General features: G+C 39.7%; 1 long non-coding RNA gene across 2 annotated transcripts in view; it reads left to right on the top strand.

The window, feature by feature from the left end:
* The first annotated feature begins 1,255 nt into the window (after positions 1 to 1,255).
* LOC137660154 (uncharacterized) overlaps positions 1,256 to 22,857 on the top strand; it is a 43,732-nt gene continuing 22,130 nt past the window's right edge. Inside the window, exons 1-4 of one of the 2 annotated variants that reach the window (XR_011047639.1) lie at positions 1,256 to 1,316; positions 8,040 to 8,228; positions 8,381 to 8,653; positions 21,367 to 21,562. This is a non-coding gene — a long non-coding RNA (uncharacterized lncRNA). Of the gene's footprint in view, positions 1,317 to 7,710; positions 7,824 to 8,039; positions 8,229 to 8,380; positions 8,654 to 21,366; positions 21,563 to 22,857 lie in introns of those variants that run through there. The other variant, XR_011047640.1, reaches the window with a different exon arrangement.

Raw genomic sequence — 22,857 nt, 5'->3', positions numbered from 1 at the left:
TATATATATATACATATGTTCTGTGTATTATATTCTATATATAATATTTATCTTTTTAAAATATAATATATATAGAATATAATGTATTATGTAGAATATATATATATATATATATATATATATATATATATATATATATAAACATACATATATATATGTGTGTGTGTGTGTGTGTGTATTTGACATTTTGCTAATTTCTATCTAAGCCTATCCTTAAAACACTAACACAATCCATACATAGTGGGAAAGAAAAACTGTAAAAACTGTTTAGTAAACTCGAACGATATTCAAATAAGCATAAATAATAACATTGTATCGATATCTCTTATAAAGTACGTAATCTACCAATAGCCCTATCTCTTGACAGTAACTACTTATTTCCTCATTTCCTTTCCTCACTGGGCTATTTTTCCCTTCTGGAGCCCTTGGGCTTATAGCGTCTTGCTTTTCCAACTACGGGTTGTGGCTTAGCTTGTAATGATAATAATAATAATAATAATAATAATAATAATAATAATAAGTATTACTTAAAACTTGATTGTTTTCTAAGTCTAAAGTTTTTTCTTGAAAGTCATAATATCTTCAGTCTTTCAGATGTCTAGCAGTACTGTTATAGTCTACATTTTATGATTATAAATATTACAGCCTCTATTCTAATATATCTCACATATATTATTTATATATGCATACACCATCAATTTTGTATATTACAGTGTAATTACAGTTTAATTTTAGAAAATAAAAAGTTTCTTTATTTAGAAAATCCAAAATCCTGCAGGGTTGCCATACGTACGATAATTATCGTACATGTACGATTATTTGGGGTCCGGTACGATGTACGATACATACCTTGGGTATATGCAATGTATGTGTGTGTGTTTGATTAAGCAATTATACTAAAATACCTTGAAATAAGCTATATATGTTACTCCTTAATAATCTTGTTCAAATTGTGTACGATAATTTTGGTTTAAAAAACGATAATTTTAAGGTTTATGTACGATAATCCAGTGGGAATAATCTGGTAACGCTGGCCAGGGTTGCCAGGTTTTCTAAATGAGAAAAGGTCAATTTCTAATCAACAGAGGCTTTAAAAGGTCAACCCATTAATAGAAAAAGGTCAAAAATATAGTATTTAAGGCTCGGCATTTTTCATATTACTAAAGGCCAACCTATTTAAATACAAAAGGTCAAATTTGAGTTTTTTTTGGCCGGAAAAAAGGCCAAACTGGCAACCCTGACGCTGGCCTTGTGTTTACAATTGTAAACAAATAGTGACTTTGTGTCTGGTGGTCATCAATTTGTCTTGTTTTAAGGTAAATTATTAATATTTTTAACGTTATTTCATATCTTATATATCAGCAGGATAACTGTGAGCAATCTGGGAGAATAACTTGTTGAATATAAATGGTAAATATGAGTGAAAAGTGTCTAAAGACGCTAGTTTAAATTGTCCATCGGAAGCATTGAGAGGAAAATACTGGTTAAGCCAGTCGTAATTTAACGATAAATTCTTATTATTACGTATATAATATCTTATGTAAGTACTATTTTAGATCATTATAAACAATATTTCCCCCATTAGAATATATTTTATAAGAAATAAGGAAGCTTAAGCCTTTGTAGAAGGACGGACAAAGCCTTTACGTGCATTTGCGGTACGGAAATCTTACTTTAATTAAATTTCCCATGTCCTAGGACGTATGTACCCATGTATTTCGTGCTATAAATCCCTACTCCCGTATTTAATCGAACGTCTATACGGTTAGATTGATCTCCCGAATGAACATCAATGTAATCACTTGGTCTTCTGGTAAAAGTATAAAATAATTCAATAAAGTTTTGGTAAAGTTTTACTGTATTACAGATTCTCATTTCGAACAGAAAATATATGTTTTCCTGTAGTAAATAACGTGATTTGACCGAATTTCAACCGCAAACCAACAGAACAACCAATTCGACTAACTTTAAGTAGCCGAACTGGTTGCTGTTATTACGGATGAAATGAAGGTCAATTTTGGTCAAATCACGTTATTTACTACAGGAAAACATATTTTCTGTTCAAATGTTTAAATATAATGTCTTTTATTATATATATTTTGTTAAAATGTTTAGATGTAATGACTTGTTAAAATTCCGTGTCACTTCACTCACGTATGTACTGCGAACGATAACATTAGCAACGTTATCAATGATACACAGCGTTACCAACGTTATGGTGGCATTGCTAACATTAGCAATGCTACGATAATATTATCATGTGTATTTTAAAGAATGTTTCTGTATACCCTTCACACAATATATAAAAAGGTACAAAAAGGGTACAGAACCTAACAAACCCACCTAACCTAACCTAGAAGTTCCCAGGTCACAAACCCAATATAATGTCGTTTGTTATATATATCATTTGTTCCATAACTGAAATACAAACCACTCTGTTTAAGATCAGATCAGATTCAGGTTGAGGCTTTGCCTTTTCAACGGCGCCTCTGTGTCTTTTAGTTTTGTGTGTTCCTTATTTTCACTAGTTTTTCTCTTTTCATCCGCATTTGTTGTAGTACTCTTTTCTTATTTTCAATATTTTTCTTCACAAAAAAGGAATTTTCCAACTGTTTGTGCACTATCTTCTTCGTATGGTTGTTGGAGCTCAGTTGCTTTTTATTCTTAAATCACTAAACTGTGGACAATATAACATGAAGTGGTTAGCATTTTCTTCTACATCACAGAATACACAGTTTATATTTCCATCTTGGTGTCTGTTTTTTATATTCAAGCCCAGTGAGTTTGTCCTTGCTCTGAATAATAAAATTGACGAAAATGTGTTGTCATACACTTCCTCCTCCTTGATTTCACTTTTCCAGTTTTTATACAAAATTAGACTCTCTCCTTGCACTCATTTCACTCTTCCATTTGCTTGTGTCCCATTCTTTTGTTCTCTTCTTTATGTCCTCTTTCGTACATCTCTTGACTTCTATCCTCGCCAACCCACATTCCTCAGCATACTTCTTCACATGCATCCACCACTTCCTCTCTTTTTCTTCCATATCATTGGCTATTGCTGATAGTAAGTCCTTTTCTCCCTTATAAATGCTATTAAGGTACCTCAGCTTTCCATCTATTACCCTTGTTTTCATAGCAGATGCTCCTAAATCCCCTCTCAAGGCTACAATTGCTGTATTCTTTACGCCCCCTAACATCCTTCTATACACTCCATTCTCTATTCTTTGCAACTTTTCTATTTCCGTTTCCCTTAAGTTAAGTTAATTACATTTGTTCCATAAAATATAGAAGGTAGTGCTACACTTTTCCAGTATGCTTTCCCTATCATTATCTTATTACAACTTTTTTCTATGTAAGATTAGCTACCTTTTGCGCCTTAACTATCATTTCACTTTTCTGTGTTTTGAACATATTCCTACTATCATCTACCTTGATACCTAGGTATTTAATATTGCTTACTACTCTTATTCCCTCTATATTATCTGGTTTCTCCTACATATTATATATAAGTACGCTACTTTTGTCTAAACCACACTGCTTTCCTATATCTATCACTTTCCTTATGTTCAATTCAGCATCCTCTATATTCTCAGCAAGCACTAGGACATCATCAGCAAAATATAATAACACTAGCTTTATAATATCATTTTTAAAACCATTACCTTCCTTTTCTACTTGTTTTATAATCTGATAAGTAATTCATTTGAATAATGTTGTAGAGCCAGTACAGCCTTGCTTTATTCCACTACTCACTTAGGTTAGGGAAAGGTCGTTACAATGCGTCGTCCGCTGAAGCCACGGCCAAGTTAATCGGTCGTAAAATTTCCTCCAAGCATTGTTTCCTGCCTGACTATAATAACACCCGTTGGGCGGCGGGCTGATTGGCTATCAGCTGGTGGCGCAAGCTTGAACAGTTATCAATGTTAGGACTTATGTTTTCGCTAATTCCAACAATGTAATTTTTAACCTCTTATTGAGATTGTTATTTCATTGTGACACGTCCTGAAATTATGTCGAATACTAATTTGTTATATATACAACCAAAGGTTAGGTTAGCCAACATCTAGTTAAAGATATTTTGGTAAATAAAGCCAGTGTCAAACAAACCAACTGAACTAACCCTTTCGTTGGCCGCATGATTTCAAATTTTTAATACCCCCCCCCCACACGACCCGAGATTGACCTGGAGTCGACCCTTTCCAACTCTAACCGCCGTAATGGATAGACGTGTTGCGCATAGTTACTCTTTGAGCGATGTTGTTGAGTTTATCACTCATATTGATCAAATTGATTCGTTGAAGAAAATAAGGTATTTAAACCTACGGGACTTTACTCGAGTTGCCCCAAATTTTTTCATTATTTATTTCGAAAAGGGCTCTTAGGTGATTTTAGGGGTCCATGTGAGAAGTGTAAGATTGGTGGCGCAAGAACCCGAGGATTTTGGTTTTAGCGACATCGAATATTAACCCTTTCGCCCCCAAAGGTCGTACCGGTACATTCTTGCAAAACACTGTTATTTACATGTTTTTGATAACTTTATGAGAAACTTCAGGCATTTTCCAAAAGAATGAGACCAACCTGACCTCTCTATGACAAAAATTAAGGCTGTTAGAGCAATTTAAAAAAAATATATAGCAAAATGTGCTCAAAATTTAACCTTTTGGTGGGGGTAAAACGGTTAAGGTAAGCCTGAGTAACTCTTTTACTATGACAATGTGGTTAAGATATAATTTTGGGTGCTGCCCATACCTTTTTTTTTGTGTAGGAGAGAGACTTACGAAGTGTGTCCGGGGGCTTGCCCCCGAGTAGGGGTAGTGACCTGGGAACTACTAGGTTCGGTTAGGTTGGGTTTGTGGGATTCGTATGTTAGCGACAGTGGTTGGGGGGTCGCAGGGGGCGTTAGCCCCCCGGCTAGGTCACGAGGAAGGTAAGGATATGGCTTGTAGGCCAGGTTAGGAGGGGAATTTTGGGTTAGTTGTCCATTTTTCTCGCACGTTTCCGACATCCATGACCAGAGTGGTCCTAGTATGTACTGTAGTTGTTGGGACAAGCATTTACAAAACTAGTGACTTTAACATTATTTCATTCCGTGATTATTCCCGGTGAAAAAGAGTCGATTTTGGACTATTTTTTACTCGATTTTCGGCCGGTCCAAGGGCTGTCCCCATAAATTACAAAGGCTCTGACATGGCTAGGTGGTGTTCTCTGCAAGCAGGGGTTTCCTGTCCATTGTTATACAAAGGCTCCAGTGTATGGTATGCGGAACTAACACCAATTATTCACGTATAGTCAGTCCTCTTTCATTGTTGGGGCTTTGGTAACATAGACCTTTGCGAAGAGCGAAAAATCACGTAATATTTAGCTCCAGGATGATTCTACACGTAAACCGCTAAAATAGCTGACCACTGTCTATGCTCGGTCGACTAACACCGTGAAGTAACTGTAATACATTGTTTTCACATGGTTTCTATCATGGTATTTTAGTTCATATCAATTTGTTTATTACAATGCATGGACACTACTTTACTGTTAAGGAAAGATGACTCAATTCGTACAAGGCAAGACAACTCGATGCCTAAGCGGCATTCCTACAAAGCAAGATGACTTAACTCCTAAGCGGCTTTCCTACAAGTCTCAATGACTTGATGCTTATACTGCTTTCCTACATGACAAGACAACTCAACGTTTAAGTGGCTTTCCTACAAAGCACAACGACTCAACACCTACGTGGCTTTCCTACAAGGCAAGACAAATCAACGCCTAAGCAGCATTCCTACAAGGCAAGATGACTCAATGCCTAAGCGTCTTTCCTACAAGGCCCAATGATTCAACGCCTATGCGGCTTTCCTACAAGGCAAGACGACTCGACGCCTAAGTGGCTTTCCAACTTGGCAAGACGACTCAACGCCTAAGCGGCTTCATCACACGGCAAGATAACTCAACGCCTAAGAGGCTTTCCTAGAAGACAAGACAACTCAACGCCTAAGCAGCTTTATTACAAGGCAAGAAAACTTGACGCCTAAGCGGCTTCTATAAGGCAAGGCAACTTAACGCTAAGCGGCTTTTCTGTAGGGCAAAACAAGTCAACGCCTAGGCGGTTATTCTACAAGGCAAGATGATGTAACGCCTAATAGTCTTTGCTACAAGGCACAACGACTCAATGCCTGTGTGGCTTTTCTTCAAGGCAAGATGACTCGACGCTTAAGGAGCTTTCCTACATAGCAAGATGACTCAATGCCTTAGCGGCTTTACTACAAGGCGAGACGACTCAACGCCCAAGTCTTCGCCACGACACCCTACATATAAGTAACAAGAAAACCCTTGTTTTTATGTAACAATACCCACCGATAGTGCAATAAAGACAGTACAGTATTACTGTAATGTATGTACTGTAATATCACTACAGTACAGCTTGATTAGCAAAGGTGGGACAGCACATCTCATAAGTGGTCAGTGTCTACGGCAGGTTGACTCACAACCCTACCATCTTGTTACCTAAATACATGGCATGTATCTAAGTACAGTATGGTATTTTGTATACACTACAGTAATTAACCAAAACAAATAAATAAAATATATGGGAATATGTATCGTAACCTCAACTTTAACATAAGGTATCATGCGGTGCTCGATCAAGGCCCCCATGAATCTAATTGTGAAATACAGAGATGTATCTTAATTTTGGAGCTTATGATGGAAAGTGGTCCTAGTAGTGTTTTTGACTTTTAAGATGAGCAACAAAAGCCATTTATACATACAGTATAGTTGGCAGTGTGTTAAAGATTTGTTTTCCAAAGTAGAGACAATAAAAGTGGGTCATATCGGTGATTGACGATAACTTCAATGAAGGTCAAATAACCATCACCAACAGCAACATTGTTAATGAATGTTCTAATTCAAGAACTATATAACCTTTCAAACAGTAGTGTACCAGATTTGCCCCCTTTAAAGGTTAACAGCCCCCTTGCCAAATGGGACCGCTCTTCTACAAAAGACCTCTAATTTGACCTGACGGAATGTGCCTACCTCATCTGATCTGGTGTTGGATGCCCTCCCTACCTAACCTAACTTAACTCGGAGCACTGTGAATTAGATAATGTAACATTCCTTAATCTTAAACTATTTGCATATTAGTATCTCCCAGCTCGGATCCTGCGGAGTTTTTGACCAGGCACGGTGAACCTGACCTACTATATAGTGCCCTAAATCTTAACTTTTTTATCAGTATCCATAAAGGACAAATTCATCTTTACCCTGAGACTAGTTTCCCCCTGAGGTCTCCTGTTACTGATATCCAAAGGTAGGGCATTGTAAGGGGTTGCCTTTTTTATGTTGAAATACATATGAAAACCCTAATTTACAATTTAGAATAACTCATGTAGATATAGTTTTTAGAAAGGATGTCCAGTATATATGGTATTTTTGACACTTAAAAGGGTAAAATTGAAGTGGTGTTAGGTCAACTCGACAGTGATGTCACATAGAGCATTCACAGTAGGTTTTTTGGTCTCACATAACGTAAGGGGAATTATTAGAGACGATGATAGAACATGGAAAACGTTTAGCGGGATGCACCAGAAATGTTTTGAAACAAAATTGAGTTATAAATTTCAAAGTCCCATACAGTATTCCATTGTTTTCTGATAGTTTTTTTTATGCAAATAATGAACTTAATAATGCAGTGATGTTCAATGGAAAATGGATTTTGACAAAGGAAAAATCTATTTCTGGGGAGATACCTGTGACGCCCGGTGAAAAGGGACCTTACCCAAGATCTCCGGCTCGTTCCGGCGCTCTTGCACGCACTAGCCTACATGTTAGCTGTAATTACCCAGAGGCTCCAGCACATATATACTTTTTGCTCCGGTGCACTACGGAGTAGTTTAAATCTCACCAGTTTAGTAATTACAATGGGGCTCCGGCCCTTTTTTTAGTACGAACCTTACATGCATACCATATTCCTCCCTAACTCTCTATAATTTTCATGTTATTTTAGAGTCTCCGGGAGCGTCTTAATTTATTTAACCTTTTTGTTACAGAAAGTCCGTTGTGCCGTCAAGGGTTGCTCCGCCTCCTTTACGGATCCGATAGGCCACGATGTCTGCCGATCCCACGCCCACTGTGCGATCTCCTTCATCTGTGAACCGGGCCAGGCCCCCTACATGGTCTGGTTCCCGGAGGCTTGCACCTTGTGCTACGATCTCTCAACGGTCTTGCTTAATGATGATGTAAGATTTCTCTTTCTACTGTTTCTTCTATGATTATAATATTGAATTTCAATTCAGTGTTCTATTATCAAATTTTGAGATGTATCTAACTGTTTTATATTTGGAAATACGTTAATTTTTTCCTTAGTTCTAATGTATTTTACCACTTCCAGGCTGATGAGGATGCTCTCCGGGCCGCCAAATCCAGCCTCCGGCCCTGGGTGTCAGGGTTTGGAAGAAACGCCCCCACCGGCTGCCCTTATCTCCTTGATGGTGACATGGCCTCCCGTCTTTTTCCAGGCTCCTCCTCAGCGGCGGTACCTTCAGCCCTAGCCGCTCCCATGATTGAAGCTATCAGGGCGGCTATCCCTCTGGAGGAAGATAACCAGCTCTCAGGAGACGTCTCCGCCCTGGAATTAATGGGAGCCTTATTGTGTGCTAGATTGGTAAGATTTGTCGAAAGGGCTCTGGATTTTAAGATCAAACCTGGGATTGTATGTTGGACAGATTCCACTATAACTTTAGGATGGATAAAGAGTGATTCAGTGACAAGGGATGTGTTTGTTAACAACAGAGTTAGAGAAATTTAGCACTTGACACCTCCCAGTCACTGGCATCACTGTAGTGGATCAAATAATCCCGCTGACTTGATGACTAGAGGGTTATTAGCGGATAAGCTTATTGGAAATAACCTTTGGTTTAGTGGTCCTTGTAATCTGTCGGATCCTACATTTAGTATTCAGGACGTTGATAACTCCATTATTGTTAATGAGACTGTAAATTATGAATCTGAAGACCATCTAGTATGCTTAAGTGTCCAGACTGGAACTCCCATGTTTGATGTTGAAAAATACAATAATCTTAATAAGTCAATAAGAATTGTTGGGTATGTTCAAAGGTTTATGAGCAATTGTAAAGCAAAAGGTTCAGGGGTTGCTGTGAATACTGGTGGTTTTACTACTGAAGAATTAGATAAGGCTAAAGCAAGGTTGATTTATGTAGTGCAAAGAGAAGCTTTCCCCAGTGAAATCCAAGCTTTGTCTGATCAAAGGTTGATTCCTAAAAATTCTAAATTAAGAAAACTGTATCCATTTATTGATGATAAAGGGTAGACTTCAGTTTTCTGACTTGAGTTATGAGTCAAAACACCCAATCATTCTTCCTAAAGGACATTTCTCCAAGCTTTTAGTACAGTTCCAACATAAGTTTCTAAAACATGCTGGTGTAAACAGCATTGTTTCATCATTAAGATCTAGTTTTCATGTAACTGGTGTAAGAAGAATGGCTAAGACTGTTGTACGGGAATGTCTAGATTGTTGCCAGCACAATAGCCGTCCTTGTAGTCAACCTGCTGTCCCATTGCCTGATTTGAGGGTTACTCCAGCACCTCCCTTTGCAGTTACAGGTATAGATTTTGCAGGGCCAGTATTTAGTGCTGATTATCCAGGAAAGAAATTATATATGTTGCTTTTTACTTGTGCTAGTTAGAGCATTGCATCTGGAACTCACGGAGTCCATGTCATTGGTCGATTTTATGCAGGCTTTACGGAAATTTGCTGCTCGTCGAGGTATTCCGAGCGTAATTTATTCCGATAATGCCAAAACCTTTGTCGCAGCCTCCTCGGAAGTGCAGAAGGTATTTGGACACTTAGCACCTAAATGGAGGTTTAACGTACCAAGATCACCATGGTGGGGAGGTTGGTTTGAGAGACTTGTGGGGTCAGTTAAAGTAGCCTTGAAAAAGACTTTGGGAATTAGATATGTAAGTAAGAATGAATTAGAGACTACTCTTGTAGAAATTGAGGCATGCATAAACTCTCGACCTCTGACCTTTGTGAGTGATGAGCCAGACTTTGAACATTATCTTACCCCTTCTCATTTTATTCTTGGTGGAATATAACTTCTAAACCCCCTGTTGACATTGAAGCGTATGTTGTAACTCCAGATGATCTACGTGATAGAGAAGAAATTGTAAATAAAAGGTTGGAACAGTTTTGGAGTGTGTGGAGGAAAGATTACATAGCAAATCTACCCCCTGTAGTTAAGGGGTTTAACCAAAAATGTAGATTGAATGTTGGTAGCACTGTGCTTGTTAAAGAAGATCATATGCCCAGATTACAGTGGCCTATTGGAGTTATTGTAAATGTATACCCTGGAAGGGATGGGTTGATTCGCAGTGTTGATGTAAAAACTAGGAAAGGTATTGTTAACAGATCAATACAAAGACTTCATGATTTGGAGATCAATGCTCACTTGAACCTTGGTTTAAAGAATCTTTCTGTGGAAGTCCCTGAACACGTAAATGATAATTCTGAAATGAATATTACTTTTAAGAATATTTTTATTTACATATTCACACTTGTTTACAGAGGCAATAATATTAATATTCACATTTATTGAGAACATTACTAAGTTTTTTCATCGTTATATCTTAAGAATTATTGGTAATAATCTGTATTCAAATTAAAATTAAAGACATTACTCTTTGGAAGGTGGCAGGTGAGTTGGCTAATCCGAATGGCATTACGTTATAACTAAATAATCCAAATGGAGTGATAAATGAAGAAATTTCCTTTGCTGTTTCTGTTAATTTAATTTGGTAATAACCCTTCAACAAATCTATTTGGGTTAAGTAGGTCGAATTACTTGCTTAGTCAATGATATCTTGTATTCTTGGTAGAGGATACGAATCTTTAATTGTTAAATTATTAATCTCCCTGTAATCGGTACAAAGACGAAATTTACCATTTTTCTTTCCTACTAGGAGACATGGGGAAGCCCACGGTGACGCACTGGGTTCTGCCAATCCTTCTCTTATCAAGTAGTTCACTTCGTCTTTCATGATACCCAATTTCTTTTGTGATGTTCGATAGAAAGCTTGTTTAATGGGTGCAGCACCTGATTGTAGTTTGATGTCATGCTCTAGCATGGTGCATCTGCCTGGTTTATCTGAAGTTATACTTGGAAATTCATGGAATAGAGCTACTAAAGATTTACATTTTGATGCAGATAAGGGTTGTAGATAGTCTGATAAGTTTTCCAAGATCTTTGAGTTTTGAGAATCCTGCCAAGATGCAGTTATTGGATCATCTGTAAATTGATCCATAGGACAATCTATGTATGGTATGGCACTAGTAATCATTACCGTTTTACTTTCAGCTGTTGAGGGAGACAAATAGGCCTTTAAGAGGTTTATGTGGACTAATTGAGTAGACTTACGCTTATCTGGAGTGGCGATGTTATAGTTGCTTGGCGAGATACGTTGAGTGATGGTATATGGTCACTGGTATTTCTCTCGTAGGGGAGAGCCTGCAATCGGATGGTATAGCAGCACTGCATCTCCTACTTTGAAACTTCTGGTTTTAGCCTTTTTATGATTGTTAATCTTCACCTTCTCTTGAGCTGTTATCAAGTTAGTTTTGGCAATGGAGTGAAGATCTGAAAGTTTCTTGTTGAGTTCTGAAATATATTGGGAAAGAGGTACCTCATTATCTCCCAACTTCAGGATGCGTTCTTTGACTGAACTGAGGATAGTTCGTGGCCGTCGACCGAAGAGTAGTTCAAAAGGTGACATACCAGTAGACTGATTTCGAACTCCTTGTATGATGTACATGATCAGTTTCAAATCGCAATCCCACTCGTTACCTGAACTATGGATGTATTTCCGGAGTGGATTTTTAATGGTCTGGTGAGTGCGTTCTAATGCTCCATTGGTCTGTGAATGGTAAGCTGAGGAAGATACTTGGGTTATATGGTAATCTTTCATAGCTGTTTTAAATGCATGACTCATGAAATTGGTTCCTTGATCACATTGTAGTTCAGTTGGAAATCCTACAATAGTAAATATGGACACTAGTGACTTTATGATGTTCTTGGCTGAAATGTTTCTTAAGGGTACTGCAAATGGATAACGGGTAGTTGGGCATAAGGCCATAAGCAAGTATTCATGTCCCCTTTTTGTCTTAGGCAAAGGGCCTACACAATCTACTATGATCTTACTTGTAAGGTTCTTTAGGCACAAGTATAGGTTTTAATGGTACAACTGGTACTTTCACATTAGGACTACTTACTTTTTGACATGTTGTACATATTTTTACGTACTCTTTAATGTCATTCTTCATGTTTGGCCAATAAAAGTCTTGACTGATGCATTCATATGTTTTAGTGATACCAATATGAGAGTCAGGAGAGTGAGACAATTCTAGGATCAGAGGTCTTATATCCTTAGGAACAACTACCTGGAGTAGATCTTTCCAGTTTTCTAGATGACTGTTCTTGCTGGACCTGAATTTTCTCATCAGTACATTATTATTAATATAAAAATAAGAACACTTGTTGGTATCCTTTGGTTTCACTTGGTTGAAACACTGCTGTAGAGTGACATCTTTCCTTTGTTGATAGCTAAAGGAATCAGGCTGGGTCTTATATGTACTCATCAACTTGTTGAAATCCATAGGTTCAGAGACTTACAACGGGTTTGATGATGATTCAGTAGGGGTGTCCTTTTTACTGCTTCGTGTCACTGCTAAGCATTCCTCCTGTACAACATCACCTGGAGATACTGCTATTAAGTTTGTTAAGACAACAGAGTTAGCTATGTCATTACCCAGGATTACATCTACATTCTTGCATGGTAACAGTTCTGGATTTACAGCTACTTCAGTAGTTCCAGAGAAATAAGGACAATGAAGGTTTACATTATTGAGAGGCAACATAGACTTACTGGTTAGGTCATTAACTGCAACATACCTGTGAGTTTCACCTTTAGATTGTATTACTTTAGGAGAGACGATCGTTTGAGAGGATCCAGTGTCTTTGAGTATGGGGTTACAGGTTTACCATTTATTTTGCCTGAGCAAGTGAAGGGTGCAAACGCTTGGGACTCGTGTGATGCACAATGGAAGGTCTTTTTCTTCTCCACCTTAGGTTTTGGTTCCTGTTTGGGCAGATTCATTTGCTTAGGAGAGAATTGAGGGGAATTAGGTTTTCTCTTTAAGTATGAAGCTGCACAATGGGGATCAGGACATTCTTAAATATGATGTCCTTCTTGTTTGCAGTATGTACAAGTTTCCTTAGGTCTAGTTTCTCTATATGGAGCTTTACCTACTTTATGAATAAGAGCATAGTCATCTGCCTTTAAAGCGGCTTTCTTAGGGTCAGATTCATTCTGCTCTCTTAGATACACATTAATGCTACCTGGTATTTTCCTTAAGAACTCCTCCATTATTATTAAATCTTTCAACTGCGCAAAAGTTTTGACATCTACTTTGTCGACCCACTTCTGAAACTGTTTAATCTTTCCATTCATAAATTCTAAAAAGGTCTGCTGAACTTGCTTCTGACTATTACGAAATATTTGCCTATATCCCTCTGCAGTAATAGAATAAGCATCAAGGATTGCCTGCTTAATTATGAAATAATCATGTTCTTCTAACATAGTGGCACATACAGATAATGCTTTACCTTTAAATGAGTTCCGGATGATCAAATACCATTTGTCCTAAGGCCAGTTGAGATTCTTGGCTGTGTCTTCGAACACAGAAAAGTAGTTATCAGGTTCCCGTTCTTCAAATGTGGGCAGCAATTTCGGCACCTTGCCCATATCAAAGGGTTTGGGAATTAGCTTACCACCTTCCTTTTCTTTCATTCTTATAAATGCCAGATCCTGTTCTGTTAATGTGGCCGCTTCTCTCTCAATCTGCAGCCTAGCACGGAGAGCTTCGTTTTCTATGGCTACGTCCTGGTTCTTCATTTGCGGTTTTACTGCCCATAGAGCCTGTTCCTGCTTCAATTTCTGTTCACTTTCTTTTTCTTGTTGCTCCAAAGGAGTTGCAGCAGTTTCCACCTTGATACGTTCTAGGGAAGCAGCGGCAGCAGCCATGCGCTCAGCAGCAGCAGCTTTCCTCTCTTCTAACTCAGCGGTGGCAGTTGCGGCTCGTTCAGCAGCAGCGGCTCTTTCTCGTTGTGGCAACTTTCTCTCGTTCTACCCGAGTTGTGGCAGTTGCGTCTCGTTCAGCAGCAGCGGCTTTCCTCTCTTCTACATCAGCAGCGGCAGTTGCGGCTTGCATCTTCATCTTTTCCAACTCCAGCTGCAGACGTAGTTTATCTAAGTCACCATTTGGATTGGTAACGGTTAGAGCTCGAACGTCAGCCAATTCTTCTTCTGGAACAATATCTTCATCTACAAGGAAGTTCAAAATATGACTGAGAATTACACATTTTACAGCAGTTGCGGGAACCTGTACATCATAATGGCGAGCTAGATTCTTTAGGTTAGTTTTTGTGGCAACTGTGAGAGATTCCACATGATCCCGTGGTGATACAATAAATTGTTGCAAGTTGAAAGGCATTTTGAATGTCGCCCGTGGCGCAAGATAAGTACAAACTAAAATAAATATCCAAACTTTATAAGAATAAGTATAAGATCATACGTTCGCAAAATAACAATCTTTCGATCACAGAAATACAAAATAATGATCACAAAATTACAAGATCGAGAGATCACAAAATTAAAAAATTATATGATTAAATCACATTACACAAAAATAGCTTAAATACAAAATTAAGTCTCGCGAAACTTATGATAATACTATAAAACTTTTATTCACCGTTAAAGACTGACCAATTTTTTTTTCTTTCTTTTTTTTTCTTTCTTTCTTTTTTTTTTCGCTCGAGATCTTGAACACGGGGCTAACTACTTCATAATTACTCAATCAACGCGCTTAACATCACAAACTTTTACAACAATTTTACTGAATCAGTAAACAAGGCTTTAAAACGCAAAGGTATTTTTTACTTTAAACATACCTAATTAGCACGTTCTAGTTTACATTTCCTTTTAATTTATACCAGCTTAATACGATAACTTTACAATGTTACCTTTTAATTTATATAAATACTATATTATTCTCGTTATGATAAAGTATCTAGTTAATAATCAACACCTAGTTTAAAGTAATTGATTATCAGAATACTGTAATGCGCAAACTGGACAAAATACGTAGCATGCGCTTTAAAAATATAACAGGAGTAATTTAACACTTTAGATTTTGCACAAGTATTTAAATATTCATTTACCGACACGTAAATGTTATTTGTACACCAAAATAGTACTTTTAACACCAAACAATATATAAATTAATTTCCTGACTAGAGATAACGATTAGAATTAAGAAAATCTCCGAAATTGGAAATTGGCTAATTTCACTTAAGAAATTTATATAACAAAATAAATCACTTTATAATGAAATCGAGATGGAGGAAATTTCACTCATAAAGAAACTTAATTTAATAAATCACATACTGTATAATGAAATTTGACTTATTTCCCAAATATCACTTTTGAATGGCGATTTTAAAAAATGGCAAAATCTTCGGGCTTCAGTTTTTTTTTTTTTTATGAGAAATCTCTGGGATACGAGATTTGAGTAGGCGAAACTTTAAAAGCTACCTACTGGAGGCATCTTCAATTAATAAGGGTGGTTTAGAAGCTGGACAATCAGCATACCTAAGTCTTAACTATATTAAGCGTGACTTGTTCCTCTTACAACCAAATGACTACCCAGACATATATTATACATAAATTTCTAATGAGAGGGAGATGAGACATCTACCTTACCTTGGAATTATTACTGTCGTCCTTTATCCTTGGTACGCCACAACACAACACTCGATACTGTTCATAATCACTGGAACTGTTCTTTCACGATTCAATCACTCGATATAAATTTGATGAATCATATCGCACATCATATCCCGGACAGGCCCCCAACAATTTTGTGACGAACCACTGTGCAAACAATTACCCCTTTACAATGGGCGGCAGTTCTGTTCACACAATAAAATAGAAGTCATATGGGTAGACTTCCAAATTCACTTGTTTCTTATTACGAGTGTATAAGATTGTCGATTATGATCAAATGTATCTTCTTAAAGCTGGTTGCAAACAAGCGAAGCATCAACAGCAGGATAATGGGAGGACAGGAACAATAAACTATGTTATAAACAAAACTTTAATCTTAGGTTATTAAATAAAATAATGAAAAAGCACTTCAAAACAACAACAATAAGCAATGCAAAGTGAATGGGTGAGCAAGGTAGATGAATCTTGTGGTGAGAATGTATTCTAACCAAATCAATAATTTTGGGGTTACCTTATAACATGTAAGGTAAGAAAACAGGGATGATTTACAGCAGGAAGGTGAGTGTAAACAAAAAATAATGAGAATAGAATGAAGATGGCGCTGAAATAAGGTGATGTATTTACAAAGAAAATGGAAAATAAACAGACAAATAAGATATGTTAGCATATGTACAACATATGGGGATATCACAATACCTATATTTTAAACATAAAACTTACCCGCTGGTTATATAAGAATGGCTAGCGTTCCCGACGCCTTGGCAGAAGTATTTAAAAACTCGCGGCTAACGCAGGTATGTCAGGTGTACACTAGCGCCCTGGTGGACTATAGGTAGAACTAATCCCACTTCTTAAGATTTTTCCTGCCGGTCGTACTGGTCAGAACGTTGAAAATTCACTCGCTGTTTACATTCAATTGGATGGTTTATTTGGTGATGTACTCTGTCTTTTTGTTTTTGTTGGCTTTTGCTTTGGTGTTTTCCTTTTCAAATATTCTTGAAATCTTTATTATTGTAAGGTTATTTAGTTATTTTGACCTCTGTTATTGTTTAATTTTCTCTTGTCACTTTTCAATATGGCCGACCCCTCCCCTTTATATAGGAAGTGTAGTAAAGGTTGTCAGACTCGACTTCCTAAAGGTTCTGTTGATCCGCACACAATTTGTGTTAAATGTAGAGGGAAATCGTGTGCTTATGGGGATCGGTGTGAAGAATGTTCTTCGTTAACGGAAAGTCAGTGGGTAGCTTACGAGCGTTATACTCAGAAATTAGAGAAAGATAGAATTATGAAAGAAAGGATTAGACGTAGTTCGTCCCGTTCTGTGGATTTATCTAGGTCTGATGTAATTAATCCTATGTCTTCCCCCGTAGTGGTAGATCAAGAGCCGAAAGAACCTACGATGAGGGAGATGTTATCCGCAATTCAAGCTCTTGGTGTGAGGGTTGAATCTTTAGCAGCGGACAAAAAACAAATGATGTCAGAAATTAATTTACTTTAAAGTGGTTGGACTAGGGATTGATCAAGTGTTAAAAGTCCGACGAATGTGTTTACAGTGTAGTGGAGGGCACGCCTGCGCGATCCTGTCGTTCGCCTAGCCTAAGACCTCTGTCAAGGTCCCGGCAGGGGAGAAGTTATGTCGTAGGGCGAAAGGGAACGAGAGGCTTCATCAGTCGCGTAGACGTTCCCTCGAGTGATCCTGATGGCGTAGCTCAGGGCGGTCACCCTCACCATAGAAAAAGTGAGGTTAGTGCTTTGTCTCCCTCTTTAGATGAGGAGTCACGTGATGATAGGTGGCGTAAAGAATCTAGACCGATTAAGAGGAAAGTTCAGTCAGTGGAACAGCCGCACGTTTCCTCCCCGCAACAGCCGGGTTGTAGTCATTGGGAAACACCTGAACGTTTTCGGTCCCTTGACGAGTGTTCTCCTGCGAAGCGCTCGAATGTGGGTTCCGATGGGGATAGAGTAATGGATTCGGATACGGAGTTAATTTCTGGTTCTGGTGTGACGATTCATGCTCCACCTCTTCCTTTGGACTGGGATTCTTTTCCCGAAAGGGGTAAAGGATTGGAGAGCGATGAAGAGGACAAATTCGCTATAGAAAAGGCTGTACAATTATATCCTCAAAACAATCCAAAGTGGAATACGTTGTTGAACATGAAACAACAGCTCTCGTCGATGATAGTCTTATCGACCAGTTGTTGGCAGTGAGGCTGGGCGTCAGTCTTCGGTGGTAGACCCGTTGTCGCACAGGCGGCCTGTTGTCTCTGGGACTTACGTGATATCGCACAGGTGGTCTCCCAGTTTCAATGTTCAGCGGAAGGTGGGAGTAGATTTGTCTCGGCAGAGCTCTGTTTCACAACAAATATTAAAGGAGCATTCAGCCGATATTCAGTCCTAGCGTGATAACGTTCGCCGAATGGCGGAGCGAGCCGCGAAGCGGCAGGATGGAAGCAAGCGGAGCCTGAGCGGCAACATGGCGAGCCTCAGGAGTTAATTGTTGAAGGCGCTGAACGTCGCCAGCAGCGCCAGCGTGACGACCCACACCAGTCGAGCCATGAATGGGCAGAGCGCGTGAGCGCGACGCGCCAGGGCTCCTCGGAGCGGCAGCACGAACATCGCGTGAATGCGGCGTGCCAGGAGGCGGCAGAGCGGTGCCAGCCAGACTCATCCCATTATAGAATCAATCGTGACAGCAAACGCAAGTCGAGTGACTCAGTTGGAAACGGATATGGAACAACGCAAGCGCGCCCATGTGGACACTGTTGCACCTGCACAGGAGTTCAGCGTTTGGGTCAAAACGCAGCCCCAATCTCTGAATTAGAAGATCAGGATGAGGTTCTCTCATGAGGAACAGTTGGAGGATATCTCGGAGGGAGAGGAGGAGAAACCACCTCAACATGCGGTGGATTTCAAAATGTTAATGCTAGTCTTTTCGGAATTATTTCCAGACAATTTTGCACCAGTTACTCCGCGATCTCCCCCTTCTGAGTTTATCTTGGGCAAGATAGTGAAGACTTCTTTTTATACAAGAATGGTGCTTTCCTGCTCTTCTAAGAGACCATTGAAATTAATGGGAGCATGGATGGATACAAGAAAAGCTATGGGCAAGACATGCTTCGCTTTTCCACCAGCTAAGTTAGCCTCTAAATCGAACGTTTGGTATGAGACGGTAGAGGTCTTAGGCTTGGGAGCTCTGGCGTCTGTGCAGGGAGACTTCTCAAACCTGGTGGATTCTTCCAGTCGCATGGCCATGAGAAAGACTAAAGTGTGGTGGTCAATGTCGGAGTTTGACCACCTCTTAAAAGGATTGTTTAGAGCATTTGAGGTATTTAATTTACTGGACTGGTCACTGGGAGCCTTGAGCAGAAAAGTGGCCGAGATGAAGGACACGGACACAAGTAGTCTTATCCAACTTATGTCATGTATGGACAGAGCAGTCAGGGATGGTTCTAATAAGCTGGCTGCTTTGTTTACTGCAGGAGTTATAAAGAAAAGAGCTACTTGATGTTCTTTCCTCTCTATGGGTGTCACTCCATGTCAGAGATCGGAGTTGCTTTTTGCGCCCATGTCTTCGGCTCTATTTCCGCAGGATTTAGTTAAGGAAGTGGCTGCAAATCTGACTCAGAAGGCTACTCAGGATTTGGTTACTAAAACAGCCAGTAAGGTTTTGCCTACGTTCTTCTCTTCTCGTGGAACTAAGGAAGGGGCGTCATATTCTCATTCTGCTCAGCCCTTTCAGGGTAAACCTACAGGGAGAAGTACTTTCAAGCCAGAGGCAAGGAAGCAAAGGAAAAGAGGAGCCAAGCCCAGCCCGGGGCAGGGTCTGACTGCTCTCCCTTTCAAGCAGTGGGAGCCAGGCTGAACAACTTCTGACAGGCCTGGGAGAAGAAGGGAGCGGATCCTTGGTCGGTACGTCTTCTAAAGGAAGGATACAAAATTCCATTTGTATTAAAGCCTCCTTTAGTCGCAGATCCGGTGGATCTTTCGCCCAAGTACAAGAGAGAACCGAAGAGGCAAGCCATGCACTTGCAAGTGTCGCTTCTACTCAAAAAGAGAGTTATAGAAAGGGTGCAGGATTTGGAGTCTCCAGGGTTTTACAACCGCTTGTTCCAAGTTCCCCAGAGTTCAGGGGAATGGAGACCGGTTCTGGATGTGAGCGCCCTCAACCGCTACGTCCAGAACTCGAAATTCACTATGGAGACTCAGAGGACTGTGCTGGCAGCAGTGAGGAAAGGCGACTGGATGGTATCATTGGACCTCCAGGACGCTTATTTTCATGGTCCGATACATCCAAGTTGCAGACGTTATCTGAGGTTCGTATACAGAGGAAACGTCTTCCAGTTTCAAGCTTTATGGCCTCGGCCAAGCGTGTCAGCGAACTTCATGGTCTCTCGTACGACGTCGCCCATTCAAGAGGATAGGTGAAGGTAACGTTCAGGTTCGTCCCTGAGTTGGTTACTAGACTCAAAATCTTGGAGTCCTGGACCTTCGGTTCGACTCCTTCAGGATTTCGAGTCCCCGTTCTGTAACTGATAACCCAGACCTTCTCCTACTATGCCCAGTAAGGAGTCGGAGGGGTTATCTTAAAGGACAGCTGCAGTTCGTCCTCACGTGCAAGCCCTTTTGGGAGCACAGGGAGGACGGAGAGGAGGGTCATCAAGAATGCCTTTTCAGCCTGGATTCAAAGGGTCATCCATCACGCCCTGAATCCAGACCCTCCTCCGTCACGTCGCCTTAGAGCACACGATGTCAGAGGCATCGCAACGTCCCTGGCCTTCAAGAGGAACTAGTCTGTGACGCAGGTGCTACAAGCTGGAGTCTGGAAGCGTCTAACGACCTTCACAGCCCGCTACCTGCAGGACGTGACCCACAGGAGCCTCGATACGTTTTTCTATCGGCCCTGTGGTGGCTACACAACAGCTGGTCTAACCTCAGGCTCCTTAATGGACAGGTAGCAGAAGGTTGAGGGCATTGTTACCCGGTTTTAAACTGCATGAATGAAAGAAGTATGTCTGGCCCTTACTACTTTCTTCATCCTCCCCTCTCTTGGGGAAAGCAGCATCCTAACTAGCGAGGGGGTAGTTAACCCTCGTTAAAAATCTAATGGCTCGTCATTCAGCTACGCCGAAAGTAATACCCTATTTAAATAGCTAAGGTTTGTATGGTTAGGAAAAATACAATTTATCTACGAATTTGTCATTTTATTACAGTATTTCTTTTCTTTTCTTTGTTATTTTCATTTGGTTTTATGTTTGTATGACGAATGTTTGTAAGTTGAGCACCTTCTGTATAGATCATCACTTGAAATAATGATTTATCTTTGGTGTTGGCAATATAAATTATTTTTATTCATAAATTCATTTTTATCCACCACTTATGATGCTTGTCTGGCTGGGAGGAATGTAAGAGAGAAAAGGTCCCCTTTTTTCATTTGGTTGATGTGGACTACCCCCAAAATTGGGGAAGTGCCTTGATATATGTATGTACGTACTCATAAACATTTTCCATTTCCGTCAGAAATGTACGAAAGCGAGCTAACTGCAATGACCCTCGTTCGCGACGATTCCCGCCTTGTGGTGGGATCCGGCCAAGGGGTCATGTTCATCTTCAAGTGGGGAGACTTCGGTTTTCACAACGATTGGTATGCCGGCCATCCTGGACAGATTAACTGCCTCGTTCCAATCGGCAACGGATGCGAAGATGGAAACATCAGGTAACGATCTGCAGTTTGAGTTCTTTTCCAGTGTACGTACGGTCGTCCGCAATTGACGTGTCGAATGCGTACTGTATTTATTTCAATGTGTTTCTCTGTACCCCTGCAGGTAACTTATACTACAAGTAAGTTGGACATTCTTGGTATTAAACTGTATCGTTGCTGAATCCATAAGCCAGCAAAATCAGGCCGTCAGCGTAAAAAAAGATAGGGTGATCAGATATTAATAATAGAATTTAAAATTTTTCCATTTTCCCGCGGCTCTTAATCTATTCTTCAGTTTTTGAAGTTCTCATTATCCCTTTTTTTGATACTATGAGTCAGTGGTGGGGAGGAGGGATATGTATTTGAACTTCAGTTGACTATGGAAATAAAAAATGTCATTATTAAAAGTCCAATTATTTCCATGATTCTGCACTGATGTTCATATTGTTGACTACCACACACTGTTGGAGGTGGGACTCAATTGAAGGAAAGGGAAGGATAATTTTAAGCACAAGTAAGGCTTAGGTTTCTTGTCTAGAATATTTTGATAAACCATTCAAACTTTGGTTTGGAATACAGAGAGTTCCAGGTTGTTTACTAAAGTAAATAAAAATAAATTACGGCAGTGTAGATTGGCTTCAAGTTAATATCTTGTATATACTGTACCTACTTGGTATGCCATTAAGCTGCTAGAAACTTTCCAAAGAACAATTTCCACAAAAAAAAAAAACAAGTATGTGCTACTCTCCTAATATTTACATTCACTCTCAAGCATTGATTTGTTCCGTAACTGAAATACAAACCACGCTATTTAATATGGGTATTACTTTCGGCGTAGCTGAAATGACGAGCCATCAGAATTTTAACAAGGGTTTTAGCGAGGGGTTAGAAAGCTACCCCTCCCCCCCTCACACACCTGTGATTAGCTCACTTTGCTTTTGGCTCGGGTGACGATCAGACGTGTCTGCTCCCACCCTCGCTTACTTTGACAGCCTTTGATCTTTGTTTTTGCTTTTTCTTTTCAGTGTGTTTGGAAGTTGGCCTCTACCATGCGGAAGTGTCCAGGCTTACCTGACCGCCCTTGCGGAACATATATGTCGGCAGTGGACACACCCTCACACCTTGTGTCCTTTTTGCAGGGGCCAACGGTGTAAAAGAAGTAAAGTGTGGTGAGTGTAGGGAGTGGTCTACCTCCCAGTGGGAGAGGTTTTCCCGGCGCCGGAAGGAGAAGTCCAAACGGGATATTTCTCCTCCAGGGGTTTTCTGGAAGAGATAAAATCCCAAGGACTCTTCTTCCGTAGCCCGAACCT

The sequence above is a fragment of the Palaemon carinicauda genome, chromosome 20, assembly GCF_036898095.1.
Source record: "Palaemon carinicauda isolate YSFRI2023 chromosome 20, ASM3689809v2, whole genome shotgun sequence".
Lineage (NCBI taxonomy): Eukaryota > Metazoa > Arthropoda > Malacostraca > Decapoda > Palaemonidae > Palaemon > Palaemon carinicauda.
The sequence above is the reverse complement of the archived record's forward strand: the minus strand, read 5'-3'. Positions and strand labels throughout refer to the sequence as shown.